This window comes from Oryctolagus cuniculus, chromosome X (assembly GCF_051225735.1).
Source record: "Oryctolagus cuniculus isolate XC-2025 breed Fujian yellow rabbit chromosome X, ASM5122573v1, whole genome shotgun sequence".
Classification (NCBI taxonomy): Eukaryota; Metazoa; Chordata; class Mammalia; order Lagomorpha; family Leporidae; genus Oryctolagus; species Oryctolagus cuniculus.
In genome coordinates, this window is record NC_142888.1 from 115,086,463 (window position 1) to 115,105,600 (window position 19,138).

Consider the following 19,138-nt stretch of genomic DNA (forward strand, 5'->3'; position numbering starts at 1 on the left):
ATGACCAAAGCCAGAAGTCAGGAACTCAATTCACATCTCCCACATGGGTGGCAAGAAGCCGAATATTTGAGTCATCACCACTTCTCCTGCGATCTGTAATGCATTAACAGAAAGCTGAATCATGAGCCAGAACTGGAATTGGACTCAGGTACTACAATGTAGGATGGGGTGTCTTAATTAGCATCTTAACTGCTAGGCTAAATGTCCCTTTGAGGTTTTGAAAAGCACCTGGCTCCTGGATCCTGCCATCGGATCAGCGCGGTGCGCCGGCCGCAGCGCGCCAGCCGCGGCGGCCATTGGAGGGTGAACCAACGGCAAAAGGAAGACCTTTCTCTCTGTCTCTCTCTCTCTCACTGTCCACTCTGCCTGTCAAAAAAAAATGCACTGTCCTTATAAAACAGTGAAGGTAGTACCACAGGAGAGTAAGTGATGGAGGCCATAAAAGAAATACTCTTTATTTCAGGCATGAAAAGCCAAGACACTCTGGCAAAAAAAAAAAAATGACCTAAATGAAAGATCTCTGTGAGTGAGATCCCAGTGGAAAGAACGGGCCATCAAGAAGGAGGTACCTTTCTCTGAAGGGAGGAGAGAACTTCCACTTTGACTACGACCTTGTCTAAATAAGATAAGAGTCGGTGAACTCAAAAGGCTTCCATAGCCTTGGTGACTCATGACAAGAGCCTGGGGTGATTACTGACGCCATAAACAAGAGTGTCAATTTGTTAAGTCAACAACAGGAGTCACTGTGCATTTACTCCTCATGTGGGATCTCTGTCCTTAATGTGCTGTACATTGTGATTTAATGCTATAACTAGTACTCAAACAGTATTTTGCACTTTGTGTTTCTATGTGGGTGCAAACTGTTGAAATCTTTACTTAATATATAGTAAATTGATCTTCTGTATATAAAGAGAATTGAAAATGAATCTTGCTATGATTGGAAGGGGAGAGGGAGCGGGAAAGGGGAGGGTTGCTGGTGGGAGGGAAGTTATTGGGGGGGGAGACATTGTAATCCATAAGCTGTACTTTGGAAATTTATATTCATTAAATAAAAGTTAAAAAAAAAAACTAAAAAAAAAGAAATACTCTTCACACAGGAATTTCCCTATGATGGGTTTTAAAAATATATCTTCATGTATTATTGGATCAATTTACCTGAAGTTATCAAACACTGTTTAGTGAATAAAGCATTAACACTGTGAAGTTAATATTCTGTACATTGTTTTCTTACAAAATTTTCTGATGTTCCTAGGACAGTTGTAGTTGGTGCCTGTGCTCTTGCTGCCATTTAAAAGTATAAAAGCAATGTGCTACATTAAGAATCAAGAAGTGTTTGCAAGCATTTTTTTAAAATATTTATTTATTTATTTGAAAGTCAGAGTTACACAGAGAGAGAAGGCGAGGAAGAGAAAGAGAGAGAGAGAGAGAGAGAGAGAGATCCTCCATCCGCTGGTTCACTCCCCAATTGACCGCAATGGCCGGATCTGTGCCTGTCTGAAGCTAGGACCCAGGAACTTCTTCTAGGTCTCCCACAGTGGTGCAGGGGCCAAAGGATTTGGGCCATCTTACAATGCTTTCCCAGACCATAGCAGAGAGCTGGATTGCAAGTGGAGCAGCCGGGACTCGAACCGGCACCCATATAGGATGCCAGCACTGCAGGCAATGGCTTTACCCACTACACCACAGCGCTGGCCCCTGCAAGCATTTTAAATGTGTGAATGAAAATGTGATGCTCTGTGAACAATGAAAAAAGACAAGGGACGAGGAATAGGTAGAGAAAGAGAAGGGCGAAGAGGACAAAAGGCAAAGGCACGAATTGTTTCTGCTTTAGAGAATTCAAGTGGAAAATCAACAGTAGTCATACTGCAGAATGGGATTCTGGGGTACAGATGCCTGCTTTGTTTTACAAGTTTGTAGTTTCTTTTAACATTGTCAAAGCTTTTGAAAGAAAATGATACCACTTCTCGCTTGTAAATTCCTTGATGGTACAGGCTGCGTCTTACAGATCTTTGTATCTCACATAGCATCTAGACAATTACTAGCCATCATGGAGGTAATCAATAAATATCTGTGGAACAGCTGCACAGGTAGAAGGATACTAAATAGAATGGCAGATGTCCTGAAAAGCACTCTGGCCTCAGAATAGCCCTTAAGGCATTTGAATCCGCTGAAAAGCCCATGAGAGTATTTCAGGCATAGAAAGCCAAGACACTCTGGCAAAAAAAAAAAAAAAAAAAAAAAAAAAAAAAAAAAAAAAAAAAAAAAAACTAAATGAAAGATCTCTGTGAGTGAGATCCCAGCGGAAAGAACGGGTCATCAAAGAAGGAGGTACCTTTCTCTGAAGGGAGGAAAGAACTTCCACTTTGACCATGGCCTTGTCTAAATATGATCAAAGTCGGCGAACTCAAAAGGCTTCCATAGCCTTGGCAACATAGGACTAGAGCCTAGGGAGATTACTGACGCCATAAACAAGAGTGTCAAATTGTTAAGTCAACAACAGGGGTCACTGTGTACTTGCTCCTCATGTGGGATCTCTGTCCTTAATGTGTTGTTCGAAGTGAATTAATGCTGTAACTAGTACTGAAACAGTATTTTACACTTTATGTTCTGTGTGGGTGCAAACTGATGAAATCTTTACTTAATATATACTAAATTAATCTTCTGTATATAAAGATAATTGAAAATTAATCTTAATGTGAATGGAATGGGAGAGGGAGCGGGAGATGGGAGGGTTGCTGGTGGGAGGGAAGTTATGGGGGGGGGAAGCCATTGTAATCCATAAACTGTACTTTGGAAATTTATATTTACTAAATAAAAGTTAAAAAAAAAAACAAAGAATAAAAAAGTCATTTAGTTTAATTTAAAATGTATTTAGTGATTAATATTCCTATATCCTGGGGCAGACATTTGGCAGTGATTAAGACACCTTTTGGAATACCTACATCCCATATCAGAGGACTCCTGTGCTCCCAATCCAGCTTCCTGCTATTGTGCACTCTGGAAGGCAGCAGTGATGGCTCAAGTAGTTGGGTCTCTATATCCACATGAGAAAACAGATTGACTTCTGGGCTCCTGGCTTTGACTTGACCTAGCCCTATTTATTGTGGGTATTTGGGGAGTGAACAGCAGATGAAAAATCTGTCTCTACCATTCAAATAAATAAAATAATTTATTTAAAAAAAAAGATGCCTGTATCTCACAAGAGAGTACCTGGATTCAATTCCTGGCACCAGCTCCTGACTCCAGTTTCCTGCTAATGCAGAGTCAAGCAGGCAGCAGGTGATTATTCAAGTATTAGGGTTTGTACCCCCAACATGGGAAACCAAATTGAGTTCCTGGCTCCTGAGTTCAACTTGGCCACTGTGGGCATTTGAATGATCCAGTGGAAAAAAGCACACTCTCTCTGTGTCTATCTCTATCTCTCTGACTCTCAAATAATGTTTTAATATTTATTTATTTGAACAGCAGAGTTACAGAGAGAGGCAGAGGTCTTCCATGTGCTGGTTCACTTCCAAATGGCTGCAATAGCCGGAGCTGAACCAATTTGAAGCCAGGAGCTAGGGGCTTCTTCCAGGTCTCCCACGTGGGTGCAGGGGATCAAGGATTTGGGCCATCTTCTACTGGTTTCCCAAGCCACAGCAGAGAGTTGGATCGGAAGTGGACAGCTGGGTCTCAAACTGGCGCCCACATGGGATGCTGGCACGGCAGGCAGCAGCTTTACCCACTACGCCACAGCACTGGCCCTCTCATATAATTTTTTTAACTTTTATTTAATAAATATGAATTTCCAAAGTACAACTTTTGGATTATACAGCTTTTCCCCCCATAACCTCCATCCCACCCGCAGCCATCCCATCTCCCGCTCCCTCTCCCATCCCATTCACATCAAGATTCATTTTCAATTCTCTTTATATACAGAAGATCAATTTAGTATATACTAAGTGAAGATTTCAACAGTTTGCACCCACATAGAAACACAAAGTGTAAAGTACTGTTTGAATACTAGTTATACCGTTAATTCACATAGTACAACACATTAAGGACAGAGATCCTACATGGGGAATAAGTCCACAGTGACTCCTGTTGTTGATTTAACAATTGACACTCTTGTTTATGGTGTCAGTAATTACCTGAGGCTCTTGTCATGAGCTTCCAAGGCTATGGAAGCCTCTTGAGTTCTCCAGCTCCGATCTTATTTAGACAAGGCCATAGTCAAAGTGGAAGTTCTCTCCTCCCTTCAGAGAAAGGTACCTACTTCTTTGGTGGTCCATTCTTTCTGCTGGGATCTCACTCACAGAGATCTTTCATTTAGGTCTCAAATAATTTTTAAAGATTTTTTAAGATATATTTTTCCAGATGTTTTGTGTTGTTAATCCTCCATTTTAAAGTAAATTTAATGTGTATTTTGCAAAACCATTTCTATTTATTTATACACTAAATTTTTAAAAATTTTGGTATCCATTGAAAACTGTATAGCTCATTAAACTTTTATTTTTGTGTGTTTCCCTAACTTTTATAAATTAATTATTTATTTATTTGAAAGTCAGAGTTACACAGAAAGAGGAGAGGCAGAGAGAGAGGTTCTTCCATCTGCTGGTTCACTCCCCAGTTGACCACAACAGCCAGAGCTGCAACAATCCCAAGCAAGGAGTCGGGAGCTCCCTCCAGGTCTCCCATGCAGGTGCAGGGGCCCAAGGACTTGGACCATCCTCTACTGCTTTCCTAGGCCACAGCAGAAAGCTGGATTGGAAGTGGAGCAGCCGGGACTCAAGCTGACGCCCATATGGGATGTGTGTGGGCACTGCAGACAGTGGCTTTACCAGCTAGGCCACACTGCCGGCCTCTCACTAACATTTTATTGAAAAAAAAAATTTAAAACTACCAAAACTTTTGAATACGAATATAACTTTTACCCAGATTCATCAATTGTTAACAATTAGCCACATGTAGTTTTTATAAAACTACTAAATAGTGTAAAAAGTATAACACTTCTGGAGCTACTTCAAGAATACAGGAATTAGTTTTTGAAAGAGCAAACTCAGAAATGTGGACACTTTTTAAAGATTTACTGATTGGAAAGGCAGAAAGAGAGAGAGAGAGAGATTTTCCATCCACTGGTTCACTCACCAACTACCTTTAACAGCCAGGCGCAGACCAGATGAAATCCAAGAGCCAGGAACTCTATATGGGTCTCCCACATGTATGACAGGAACACAAGTACTTGAGTCATCATCTGGTGTCTCCTAGGCACATTCGCAGGGAGCTGGATCAGAAGCAGAGTATTCTGGACTTGAATTGGCACTCCAATCTGGGATATAGACATCCCAGCATCCCAAGCAGCATCTTAACCCACTGTGCCACAACACCTGCCCAATGTGGGAATTCTTCACATATCTAAGTATTGCCTTGAGAAAGAGGAGACATATTTATTATACTGCTTGTAGACCAGAACTAAAACTAGTGGGTGAAAAATAATGGTAATAATAATGATCAATTTAAACTGCTGTAATATTGTGGGTACTGAATTAGCACTTCACATGTGTTCTTTAATTAAACGATGGAAAAGATTATGTCGATTATGTCCATTTTATAGATGAGGCAATGGAAGCTTAAAGAGGTTCAGTAAATTGCCCAAGGTCATAGATATAATCAAACAATGGTGGTGCATAGATCTGAATATGTGTCTGACTCCAGAGCCTGTGACCTAATCCTTGATACTGTGCTTTCTTCTCTTTATGCCATACTGTCTATCCACGGCTAATGGAGTTACCTGAAGCACTCATTGCAAAATGCTTTAGGAGTGAACTGAGGACTGTGGCAGGCACATTGACCACTGATGTCATGCAAACTCACTCTGAACTTGATGTTTGCTCAAACTGAGCAGTGGAACTGAATGGGGACAGCCTGGATGTTCCGAGTATTCTAAAAAAAAAAAAAAAAAAGCCAGAAGGAAGGAAGGGAGGGATGGAGGAAGGGAGGGAGAGAGGGAGGGAAGGAAGGAAAAGGCATTGGTCTTTGCCCTAGGAAGGAACAAGATTTGCTAACTAGGCTGGTGCCACTGCTCAATAGACTAATCCTCCACCTGCGGCGCTGGCACCCGGGGTTCTAGTCCCTGTCGGGGCACTGGATTCTGTCCCGGTTGCTCCTCTTCCAGTCCAGCTCTCTGTTCTGGCCCGGGAGTGCAGTGGGATGGCCCAGGTCCTTGGGCCCTGTACCAGCATGGGAGACCAGGAGGAAGCACCTGGCTCCTGGCTTCAGATCAGCGCAGCGTGCTGGCCGCAATGCACCAGCCCATAGCGGCCACTTGGGGGGTGAACCAATGGATAAAGGAAAACATTTCTCTGTGTCTCTCTCTCTCTCTCTCTCCCACTGTCCAACTCTGCCTGTCAACAAATAAATAAAGATTTGCTAACTAAATGGTTCCTAGAGATCAGGAAGTCAAGATGCTGCCCAGAGTCCACATGGGTAAAAAGCAAGAGAGAAGCCAGGTTACTGCTACCCATCTAGTTGCACAAACCCAAATGTTTTAGTCATCCTTGATTTGTTCCTCTTTTCCATCTAGTCTCCATCATCTGGTTCACCAGGAGGTCCCATCAATTCTGTCCAAAATATTGACTAAAGCCCTTCCCTTCTGCTCATCAGCATCATCCTAATCCAGATCTGTCCTCATCTCCCACTTGGATACAATAGCCACTGACTGGTCCTGCTGACTGCACTTTTAATCCCTACAATCTACATTCAACAAGAAACCATTGTGATATTGTGAAAATATAAGCTAAATCCTGTCACTTCTCTGCTCCAAATATTTCAGGGGCTCCTTACTGACCACAGTAAGGGCCGGCGCTGTGGTGCAGCAGATTAAAGCCCTGACCGGAAGCGCATATGGGCGCCAGTTCTAGTCCCAGCTGCTCCTCTTCCAATCCAGCTCTCTGCTATGGCCTTGGAGAGCAGTGGAGGATGGTCCAAGTTCTTGGGCCCCTGCACTCATGTGGGAGACCTGGAGGAGGCTCTTGGCTCCTGCCTTTGGATAGGCACAGCTCCAGCCGTTGCGGCCCTCTTGGGGGTGAACCAGCAGATGGAAGACTCTCTCTCTCTCTCTCTCTCTCTCTCTCTCTCTCTCTCTCTCCCCCTCTGCCTTTCTGTAACTCTGTCTTTCAAACAAATAAAATAAATCTTTAAAAAAAATAAAGACAAACTCCTTCCTAAGACCCTACAAGGCCCCCAGTGGAAGAGCTCTTCTCATATCACACTTCTTGCTCTCTCCATGTTCCAGGCAATGTAAAAGTGGTACTACCTATTGGATCCTGGAGCCAGACTGCCTGGACTTCTGACTTGACAACCTCATACCTCTCTGGCCTTGTTCAACTTACTTAAAGTTTCTGTGCCGCAATTTCACCCACCTTTAAAATAAGATAATAATAGTACCTAGCTCATAGGTATCAATTCACTTAAGTGAGATGAGTCAGTTTATATATGAAAATGTCTTCAACTAGTGTTTGGAATATACTGAACATCATCATTATAATGCCCAGCTCATCCCTGCCTCAGGACATTTGCATTTGTTATTTCTTCTGCCTGCAATGTTTTTACACCAAGTTAAGATCTGAACACAAAAACCATCTTCTCTGAAGAGCACTGCTGATCTCTCCCATCTCAGTCCAGTCAACAACACTCTCGCATTGCCTGGTTTTACTGCCTTCATAGCACTCATCACAAGTTGTTAAATGAATGAATAAGCTTGCCAGTCTTCTCAGGGACTATATTAGAATGTCATTAGAAGGGAAATGCGAGTCCTGTGAGGCTCTGTGCAAAAGATCAGAAACCTATGTTTTAGAAATCTATTTTTATGTTGCTTGTTTATTCTGTAATTGTTTCCTTTTTCTTTCCCCTTAGTGATTAGTAAAGTTCTCCTGGCAAATGTCAGTTCTCCCAGTTGTGCTAAGAGCAATCACAGAAGGGGTTTTTGTGCCTAAGCGGGCCTGAATAAGGGGGACTAGAAGGGAGATCATGAGAGTGGCACTAGAGATCTAAGGGACAGATTGCCAAGAGGGTGAGGAAGAAGTACTGCATATAACAGGTACAGCCCAACAGCACTTCTCAGGGGAGTGGTCACACTTTGTAGGTGGTTGCTTCGATTGGAAGGCTGAACCAGTGCCACCCCCATTCCATAGTTGTAGAATGGGGGTCCAGCAAGGAAGAGGAGGGCTTCACACACTGCTAGGCACATGCTTCTTTCTGGCTTACTGTGTGCCAAGCACCATGCTAAGCTGTGAGCCCGCATTATCTTGTTCAATCCTACATATATCTCTAGAGGATATTTTGCAAAGGTAGAAACTGAGTTCAGAGAGGTTAAATGACTTCCTGGAGGTCACAGAGCATGCACATAGGATTGAAATTCAAGTCTGTGGTCTCAACAGCCTCCTATTAGATAAATAACTCACTTGTTGTAAGATCTTTGCTGACTTTACAATTGTATGTTTGACCAAGTTCAATCAAAAAATTAAGCAGGCACTGGCATTTGATAGAACAGTTAAGACACAACTTGAGACGCTCACGTATCATTTCTTTTTTTTTTTTTTTTGAGATTTAAAAGCAAGATTTATTAGGATCTCAACATGGGAAGTGGGATACACAGCAGACTCATAGAATAGCAGATGTCCTAAACAGCACTCTGGCCTCAGAATCATCCCTTAAGGCATTTGGATCCGGCTGAAAAGCCCATGAGAGTATTTCAGGCATAGAAAGCCAAAGACACTCTGGCAAAAAAAAAAATGACCTAAATGAAAGATCTCCACGAGTGAGATCCCAGTGGAAAGAACAGGTCATCAAAGAAGGAGGTACCTTTCTCTGAAGGGAGGAGAGAACTTCCACTTTGACTAGGACCTTGTCCAGATATGATCAGAGTTGGCAAACTCAAAAGGCTTCCATAGCCTTGGCAACTCATGACTAGAGCCTAGGGTGATTACTGATGCCATAAACAGGAGTGTCAATTTGTTAAATCAACAACAGGAGTCACTGTGTACTTACTCCTCATGTAGGATCTCTGTCCTAAATGTGCTGTACATTGTGATTTAATGCTATAACTAGTACTCAAACAGTATTTTACACTTTGTGTTTCTGTGTGGGTGCAAACTGTTGAAATCTTTACTTAATATATACTAAACTGATCTTCTGTATATAAAGATAATTGAAAATGAATCTTGATGTGAATGGAAGGGGAGAGAGAGCAGGCGGTGGGAGGGAAGTTATGGGGGGGGAGCCATTGTAATCCATAAGTTGCACTTTGGAAATTCATATTTATTAAATAAAAGTTTAAAAAAAAGATTTATTAGGATCTGAGACCTCCAGCCAGAGTGGCATGGAGGGGGCTTTCCAAGACAGAAAAAAAACTAAAGTGGCTGGTGGCAGTGGGGTTTTTAAGCATAATTTTGGGGAAGAATAAAACTTGACAACCAGATTGACAATTCACTTACAAGGTGGGGACAAAACCCATCAAATGACCTGATTTGTAATTAGGTAACTTGTTTACAGTAAACTGCTCACATACCATTTCAAGGTGCCTGGACTCAAGATCCAACTTCCAATCCCTGTTATTGTATACCCAGGAACCCTATCACCCACATGGTAGACCTGAATTGAATTCCTGCCTCCTGCTTTGGCCCAGCACAGCCTTAGCTATTCTGGACATTTAGGGAGTAAACCAGAAGGTAGATGATCTCTCTCTCTCTCTCTCTCTCTCTTTCTCTCTTTAACACACACAGAGAGAGAGAGAGAGAGCATTGAGTTGTACCTTCATCAGATATCTACAATAAATAATACAAAAGTAAGACCTACTTCTTCCTCAAAAAGGCCTTTCAAAAGAGGCTGGGGCTGGAAGAGGTGTAAGACAAGGTGATAGCAGGAGTATGGGATGAATTTGTCCCATGCAGCGTCCAAGCCATAAAACATCATTTGGTGTATGCCAACTCATTTGTAGCAGTGTGGAAGAATCTCTAGGTACTAAACAGTCATGGAGAATGGATAAAGGAAATAGGGTACATACGTGTAGTAGAATAGGATTCAATCTTAACAAAAAAGGGAAGGCAACCATTGTGGCAACCCAGATGGACCTGGAAAACATAAGATTGAGTGAAATAAGTCAGTCACATAAGGACAAATACTACAGGATTCCTCTTTTAGGAATCATCTAGAATAGAGGAAGGCATTTGGCCAAGCAGTTAAGACGTTACTTGGGATGCCCACATTCCATATTGGAGTGCCTACATTCAAGGCTTGGCTCCACTCCCAACTGCAGCTTCCCACTAGTGCACACTCTGGAAGGAAGCACATGATGGCTTAAATATTTGGGTGCCTACAATCCCCTGGGAGAACAGGGAGGAGTTCTAGTCTCCTGACTTCAGCCTGGCCCAGCCTCAGCTATCTCAGGCATTTGGGTAGTGGACTAAAGGAGGCAAATCAATTGCTCGCTCTTCTCTCTCTCTCTCTCTCTCTCCCTCCTTCCCCCTCTCATTCCTTTCTTTCTTTCAAATAAAATATAAACATTTTTAAAATAAAACATTTTTTTTCTCAAAATAAAACATAACGCTGTAACACTGTGGTTCTCAATCAGGGGTTACTCTGGCCCAGAAGAGATATTTGGCAATTTCCGGAGACATTTTTTCATTATCATCACTAGACAGGGAGCTGCTACAGGTATCTTGTGAGTGGATAGAAACAAGGGATGCTGGATGGGGGCCAGCACTGTGGCATATAAGGTAAAGCTGCTGCCTGCAGTGCCTACATCCCATATGGGTGCTGGTTCAAGTCCAGGCTGCTCCATTTCCAATCCAGCTCTCTGCTATGGTCTGGGAAAGCAGTACACTATGGCTCAAGTCCTTGAACCCCTGCACCTGCTTGGGAAGACCCGGAGGAAGCTCCTGGCTCCTGGCATCAGATCGGCCTAGCTCTGGCCATTACAACCAATTGGGGAGTGAACCAGAGGATAGAAGACCTCCGTCTCTCTCTCTCTCTGCCTCTCTTTCTCTCTGTGTAACTCCAAATTTCAAATAAATAAATAAATCTTTACAAAAAAAAAAAAAAAGAAACAAGCAATTCTGGAAAACATCCTACAATGTACAGAACGGTTTCCTACAATGAATGTAATCCAAAATGTCAATAGTGACAAGGTCGAAAAACCTTGCTGGCCAAAGACTGTGTAAGGCAAAGAAGGAAATACATTCCATTAGAAGAATGTATCATAAGGATTGGAACAGTTTTGGGTACCACTTTTTGTTATCACCTCATGATGGTCTAGCTCAAAAATTAAATGTAAAATGTCTTCTGTAGTCTATCAACGAGGTCAAAATTAGCTAGCTCCTCTGCAAGTTATTCTGCAAATAGAAGAGAGTAAAATGTTAACTGACCACCCAGGATTTGCCCCCCAATACATTCTTTGCTCCTTTAATTCCTCATTAATCCAGGGTGGCAGATAGGGTTCAAAAATCTGTCTAAGCTCACGACTCTGGTCCAACTCTGACCTCTTGCTGTCATCTTACAGAAATAGCTTCTCCTGTGTCCTTAGACACTGTGATCCTACCCACATGAATGGTGGCTTCGATTTTGATTAAGATTCTTAAGCCACAGTCATATTTCCTTTGCCTTTGTGGTGAGCCTGTGTGAAATAAATGAATGCATCAGCACACACAAGAGTAAGGAGATGGGACTCTCATTTCTAAGCTATTTACAAAGTTTTTTCCATAATTATGAATTCAGGGCACAGTTTGATGGCAGAAACAAATGATTTGCAACAACTTATCCTAGCACCCTTTTTCTCCAAAAAAAAGTTTGACTGTAACTATTGCTTTGTTAAACTTTATGAATTACAATTCAAAAGAGAAAATACCACTTTAATCCACTTTCTATTGTTGACAGCAAGATTAACAGTTGCCTTAAACTTATGTCCCTCCCACAACGACTAGCAAAGTATTTGTAACTGTTGCCCAGGGAGCTACTAGCTCATCAGAAAAAAAATAAAATGTTGCAAATACCAATTGGGGAAACCTATTGGCATCTAAAGTGAATACAAGTAAGCAGATTATGTCATTTATCACCCTCTCTCTTTGCAGCTATAACTAGATGTTTGGAACAGAATGTGATCAAATACAACTTAAGGAAATAGAAGCATACAGAAATTGCAGTTCAGGAAAATACTTGTTTTAGGACATAAAAGCACCACTAAATTTTTTTTCCAGACTGAGAAGAGGAGGGGATGGGGGTAATGACTTACTGTGCATGTACAGCATTTTATTCTAGCTTAATAAACATAGATATTGGTGAAGGTTGTACAACATTGTGAATGGACTAAATGCCTCTGAATTGTTCACTTTAAAATGGTTAATTTTATGTTATATCAGAAGCCCATTATTTTTTCAAAAGACATCTATAAATGGGGCTATTGAGATATGTAGTTAAGTAGTTTACGGTGTTCACAGAACTAAGGTGCATCTCCATCATCACAAAATGCCTGATAGATGTTTGCATACTTAAGCTGTTTATACATATATATTTATATGTATTAAATTTTCTCCCTTTCTTTATAAAACAGAATTTAATCCAATAAAAGTAACTAAATCCAATAAAAGTAACTAAATTACCAATGAATATTAAGTATCAATGAATATTAAAAATACACCATTGAATTTTCAATTATTGGTGAACATAACTACTGCAAATTCAATATGCATCCTGAATTTTTAAGTCAATTCTGGTCTTTCCACCCTGTAATGAACAGCAGTAGATCTTCACTTGCTGAGACCAATATGACTTTTTTCCTGCTTTGCAGCTCTGTTTCAGTTGGAAGAAACAGAGAAAGCAAACTATGCAATAGGTGATCTTTCTATTTATTGTAGATCACTTCCACGTTGCTTCAGACAACTGGGTTTTTGTCCAGGCATCTTGTTTTCTCCCTCCCTGTGTCACAGACAGAACCCATTCTGAAATACCCCTCCATAAGACCAGGTAGGAAATTCATACCTTACTACCACATGCCTCCAAAGCCCTTTTGGAAAAGACTTCCACAGAAAGAGACAAATCCCTCCCCACTTCCAAGCCTAATGTAACTCAAGACAGGGAGTTCATACTAAAATTTCACTTGTGATGGGGTCACTGAATCCCCCTTCCCTTCCACTTCAAGGCCAGTATATCTCCTGGGTTGTTTCATGTTTCCAGAAATGCCCCTAAGTTGAGAGATAGAAATCCATTGTTTTATGACACAAACCACACAGAGAGAAGTAGAAAGTGTTACCTCATTGGGTCAGTGCTAAAATCTTGGCAAAGGAGACACTATCGCTGTGTACAAACACACACACACACACACACACACAATCTATAAAGCTTGGTGCCTTCCCTCAGGTTTTCTTTCTTTCTTTCTTTCTTTCTTTCTTTCTTTCTTTCTTTCTTTCTTTTTTTTTGTCCCCTCTTCTGCCTGGGTGCACGTGTTGGGGGAGGGGACCAGAAGCAAAGTTGGCAATGCTTTCTTTCTTCCCCCAGAAAGCCCTGCAAGGAGCTGCCAACATTCCTGCCCCTCCTCCTCCCCCTCTTCCCAGGAATGGCCCCATGCATCTTTTTCCCCCAGCTTCCTCCTTTCTCACCCAAATCTGTTTGCTACCACTACAGAGGTGGTTCCTTGAAAATCATTTTGCTACCAAGCACCTGGGAAGGGGCCGGTAAGAACACCTCCGTCCAAACAAAAACGAAAAATATTAGATGTTACATATTTTTAATGAGTTGGCAAGGGAACTGAGGTCATTTTCTTTTCCAATGGATCTGTTTCCTTTCTGTGGGCACCTTTCACCCGCGTGGAACATCCCCACTTCTTCCAAGCTTCGCAGTTCTAAGGCAAGCAAGGAGTCCCTAGATAACTATTTATTATAAACAAACCATGCAGCTTTAATGGAATTACCTCAGCCTGCTAGTAAATAATTTATAGTGGGCAGTAAATAAAATATGGTTCTACATCTTTAAAAGAGTTGTCAAGTAGAAAACACCCACCAGAGGGACGTAAACCCTTAAGATTGCCATACTTAAAGACGCCAGTTGGGATGGAGAGCCAGGTGAGAAGACAACATGTTTTTATACCCCCAGAGGAAGGCGTGGTTGCTGCCAGAACCAGAGTGAGCAGCTCTGCGGGAAGGTTTGGGCAGAGAAAAATGAAGAGACAGGATATGTTTTTCACTTAGCCCAGGACAAGTGCTTAAAATGCGAAGGTAGAGGGGTGTGTGTTCATAATAACACCTTCTATTTGAAAGCCAAGATGCTTTTAAATTCATTATCGCACCTAATGCTTGACACCACTCTTCCAGAAAGACCAGACCATGATGATTCCCATTTTGCAGATGGCTAAGATACTGCACCCACGTATGCCTGCTGGGGACTGAGTAGAACTCCTGAGTTGATTTTTTTTTTTTTAACTCCAGCCCGCCAGTTCATTTCCATCAATCCACCACTTCTCCCCTGCATGTCCACACAATCACACCACCCAGCCCCCGAACACTTGCTCAGTTCACAACACTTTGCAGTATCTTCTTTTTTGTGTGTGAACTGAAAGCCCTCTAAATAAATTTTCTGCCTTCCCTTCCTCAAATCAGACCCCTGGAAGGCTCATCCCAGTTTGGAGAGGAGGACAGATTTATGAGCATCTCCCCAAGGTTATCCCCAAGACAACCTTGACCATGAAACCAGAATCTTGAACACTTGACCTAAATTGCCAAGGGCATCTGTTTCCGTCTGTAATTGTCACCAGGCTTCATTTGAAATTCGATCCTGTGTCACTAATGGTATTAACAGGAGCTGAGGTACAACCTTCCAACCAGAGATTGTTGCATATGATTTCACATCCAAACGAAAGTAAATCGGTTTCTATAAACCGGCAGCAATATCCCTTCCCCAGCACAATAAAAGTGTTGTCGCAATTAATAAAGCTCTGGTTTGGGGCAATGAAAATTAGATAACTGTTCTCTCTGTTTTTTTGTCCATCCACCCACCCTACCCCACCCGCGCGCGACCTCGGGAGCGCGCGCACGCACACACACACACACACACACAAAGCCACTATTCAAAGAACGGGGAGTCTTGTTAACCATTTCTGAAGTTCCTCGCCATCCCAGGCGCCTTTCAGAGACGCACCTCTCAGTCATCGGAGAAAACCAGACATTTAATTACGGTAACTTTTGTTCGATCATTACTGATAATAAAGGCAACCTTTTCGCTAGATACAATTATAACGCAAGCTGCTCCAACACCTGCACGGATCGCATTTGTCTCCAGCGTGGTTTTTCACTCCTCCTCTAAACTGCCTTTGAATTTCTCCTTCTCTTCTGACCAGAAGATTTAATATGTTGCAAGAGATAGATTTCACGAAAACACGTTGTCCCTTCTGTAGCTACATCTGCTGCAAGCTATTAAGAAAAGTAAGACATTTTGATACTAATTGCAAATAAATTGTGATGTGTTCACCAAGTAATTGATTTAATGAAGTTCATATGAAACTCCTGAGACTGGCCAAGTGAAAAGCCCCCTGGTGTGTCTATTGTGGAGGGGAAAGAAGGTTGGTTTTTCGTTTTCTTTCTTGAGAAAAAAAATAGAGGTGGCGTGGAGCGAGGGGCGAGGAGGAGAGGTGGACACAGATGTTACCTCCGCAGCCAGCGAGGTGGCAGGAAGGAGCCTCCCGCATAGAGCCTCTCTTCCGCCGACCAGACCAAATCAGGCGAAAGTGACCGCGCCGCAAACGGGGCCGGCAGCCCGTTGCGCTGAGTTCGGCGGCAGATGTGGGTAGAAGCGAGGGCTAGAGCGCTGGCCGCCTTCCGCCTTCGGCATACGGCACTGCCCCGGGTCGTGTTCCTCCCATTCCCGAAGTGCTGGGCGACGGCCTCTGAAACCCCTTTTTCTGGCCTTAAGGTCAGAGGCCTGGAGGCTGCGAGGAAAGGAGGGGCCCCAAATGGCTCTCCTCCTGAGTCTAGGTGGGCCCCCTGGCCGCAGTAGCTAGTTGCCACCCCCCATGCGGGTCACGGGTTCTGGGGTGTGGGGCCCCAGTTTGCCCCACAAGCAAGAAATAGGACCATGAAGCTGTCTTCAGCAGTCCCATGGGTTTTCCTTTCTAAATTTCCTCACCAGCCAATTCACCGACTTAAGGGGACAGAGTGTGCAGGGTGCTGAGAGGGAATATGACGTTTCTGAACACCTACTGTGTGCTAGAGTCTACCCTTCACAAAAACTAGCTTCAATCAACGTCTGGGAGGTATTGTTGCTCTTCTTCAACAAATGGAGAAACTGAGGCCAGAAGGACCCTTGGCAGCAACGTGACAAGGATGATCTGGCAACCGTGGGACATTCACCAAGTTCATCTGTTCCAGAAGGAGGGAAGACGATTCCTACAAAACCGTACCCACTTGGCCCGAAAGCCTTGCAAATATTCTCACGGATAACTTAGTCTAGGAGGTGCAGGGGTCAGGGGACAACCGCCCGGGGTCCAGCCCGCATCTCTGAGCTGGCAGCTCACAGCTTGCGGCTCGGGTTTGGACTTTTTGTTTCGTTTCGTTTTAAAGAAAGAAGGGGGTAGGGGGTATTTGAATGATCAGAACCTGGGCTGAAGTAGCGACTGCCTCCGAATTCCTCGGAGTGGCCCTGCTGATGAACCTTCTCCGAGTTGCCTCCTCCGGGATCCCGGCGGCCGCTAATTTGAGAGCCAAATCCTCCAAAGACACAGAGGGGCAGGGGTGGTGGTTTTGACTGTGCCCGCTGTCGGACATCGCCGTGACCCAAGGGCCAAGGTCGGGCGGTGGGGACAAGCGAGAGCCCCCCCCCCCCCCCCGCTGCCACCAACCGCCACCCACAAGGAAGAGACTGCCCGCAGCGTTCAGGCGGATTTTCACCCTTGGGTACAGCGCAGAGCTTTAGAACCCAATAGAATGCAAATGGTCAACACTCTGGTCCGACCGCGGCCAGTTTCGATCCCCGAGAGGCAAGACCCGTAGCGAAGGAAGGCGAAGGTGTCAGCGCCCAGCCAAGAGGGCCTCGGAAAAGAAAGGGGCCCCCGCGAGCTGGACCACCGGGAATCCCACCTTGTCCCCTGTCGGACCTGGACACAAAATGTCCAGTCTGCTCCTTAGGGGAAAGCTCGGCTCACCACGCTTCTGTCGAGACCCTTCCAGCTCAGGCCCGCCGCGGCCGCCTCGCACGGTCGGCCACATTCGTTGTTCGGGCCGAAGTCCCTCTCCTTTTGCTTTCATGGGACCTGGTTTCTCCAGACGCAGAAGGACGGGGGATGGGGGCAGGACTGACCCACTGGGCCCCCGCACTAGAGAACCCGGCTAGCCGCCCTGGCCCCAAGCTGAGCGTTTCTAGCACTTACGGACGTCTGGAGCTCCCTCCCCTACCCCGGGGCTTCGGAGTAGGTGATCTGGAAGCAACTTTCTCCCGCCCCAGGTCACAAGTACATTTTCTGGGGCTGCGAATCCCAGCCTGCCTTCCGCTTCGGCACAAACAGCGGCCGCAAGGGCCTGGGGCGTCAAGGAAGGGGTGGGCTACAGCGCGGCAGGGCAGAGGTCGGCTGGGGGCTGGGCCGCTAAGGTCTTTGGGATTGTCAAGGGAGAAGCCCGTTGGGAGTGAAAAGTTGGGATTTTTGCGGCTTGGCTGGCCGGGATTGTCATGCGATGTGACCTTTTCTCCCCAATAACTGGGCACCAGCTGCTGATAAACGCGCCTAAGGGGCACACAGCTTTTGTGACACATTCCTGGGGCCAGGGGAAGATTGACAGGGGCCTTGGAGGGGAAGGGGGTCGTAGTATCCCGCTTAGTTTGAAGTTGCAATGCGCGCGTCCCGGGACTGGGCGGCCGGCTCCCCCCTGGCCGCAGCGCCCCCTGCGGCCGCGAAGTGGGCCCTGGCGGGGCTCGGACTGGCGCGGGGAGCCGCTTGCGCTGCGCCTGGGAAGCGGTCACCCGCCGGGGCTTGGCTTCTCAAAGTGCGATTTGGGTAGCTGGGAGTGGAGATTTACGATCCTGGAGGACAGAGCGTGAAAGGGGTATCATCATCAGTTTTGACTGAAAGAAAGAAAACATATCTTTAACAAAAAGAAGGGCCCTTGCCATTCACCCGCGTTGTTAGGACAACGTGAACTATCCTTGAAATGATTAGTTCCACTTCAAAGGAATTTACATTCAACAGTGAAAACTCAGCCTCTTATTCGAAAGGACTTTTCACTACGGAGAGTCCTATGTTCCGTCCTTCTATTTATTTTTCAGCGTTCACGGTGCACTTGTATTAAATCAACAGAGAGAGCCGCACAACGCTCTCATTATGCAGGCCAGCCCGGGGTTCCAGGGACCCTGAGTCACAGGTAGACAAGGAAGGGAGACCGGGATTGGGATTGAGGTCCGGGACCACTCAGGCACTCGCCAGGCCCGGACTATGGGTGGTAAGGGAGGGGAGCCAGTTGAGGGGGAGGGGCAGAGCAAGCAACCGAAAAAATCTATCCCAAAATCCAACCCAAGCGCTGTAAGCAGAGACTGTGAGCGCCTCGCGATTCTTGCAGAGCCTGGAACACTTTACCTTTCTCCTGAAGAAAGTGGACCTCCAGGTCCCCAGCGACCCCTCCGGAACGTCTGTTAAAAACTGATCGGGTTTGCCCATCTTCGCCAGGCGTAATTCAAGTCTGGCTCCACAACTGAGAAGACAAACTTGGTCTCTTAGTGGCTTAGGACGTTGCTTGCACACCCTCCCAGGGCCCACAAGTCTGCGCCCCTCCCCCCCGCCCCCGGGGTCGCCTCCGGTCGCAAAAGGAACAACAGTACTGTGTTTATGAGTGCAGTGGAGTGGCTGGAGGGCTGCTGACCCCTGTAACTGTCCTGGACTGCCTCTGGGCGATGGCAAGGATGAAGTTCCACCCCCACCACACCCACAGAAACTGAGGAACAGCCCCCAAGTCTCAGCTTCATCCCCACACACTCACTCACCCAAGCCCACCCACAATCAACACTCCAAACTGCCATTCAGCCCAGGGCTGGTTTCTTCTCCAAGAACAATGATGCTCTACTTTTTCTCTTTCCTTTTTTTCTTAAAGATTTATTTATTTATCTGAAAGACAGAGTTAGAGAGAGGTAAAGC

The 19,138-nt window shown here is 44.8% G+C and overlaps 1 long non-coding RNA gene across 1 annotated transcript; it reads right to left on the reverse strand.

Annotated features, from left to right (window-relative positions):
- Nucleotides 1–5,061: 5,061 nt before the first annotated feature.
- On the reverse strand, nt 5,062–18,769 carry LOC138847724 (uncharacterized). Its single transcript, XR_011385665.2, has 3 exons — nt 18,584–18,769; nt 10,043–10,109; nt 5,062–5,263 (listed from the first exon to the last, which is right to left on the reverse strand). It is a non-coding gene; the product is annotated as an uncharacterized LOC138847724 (long non-coding RNA).
- Between the last annotated feature and the right edge of the window lie 369 nt (nt 18,770–19,138).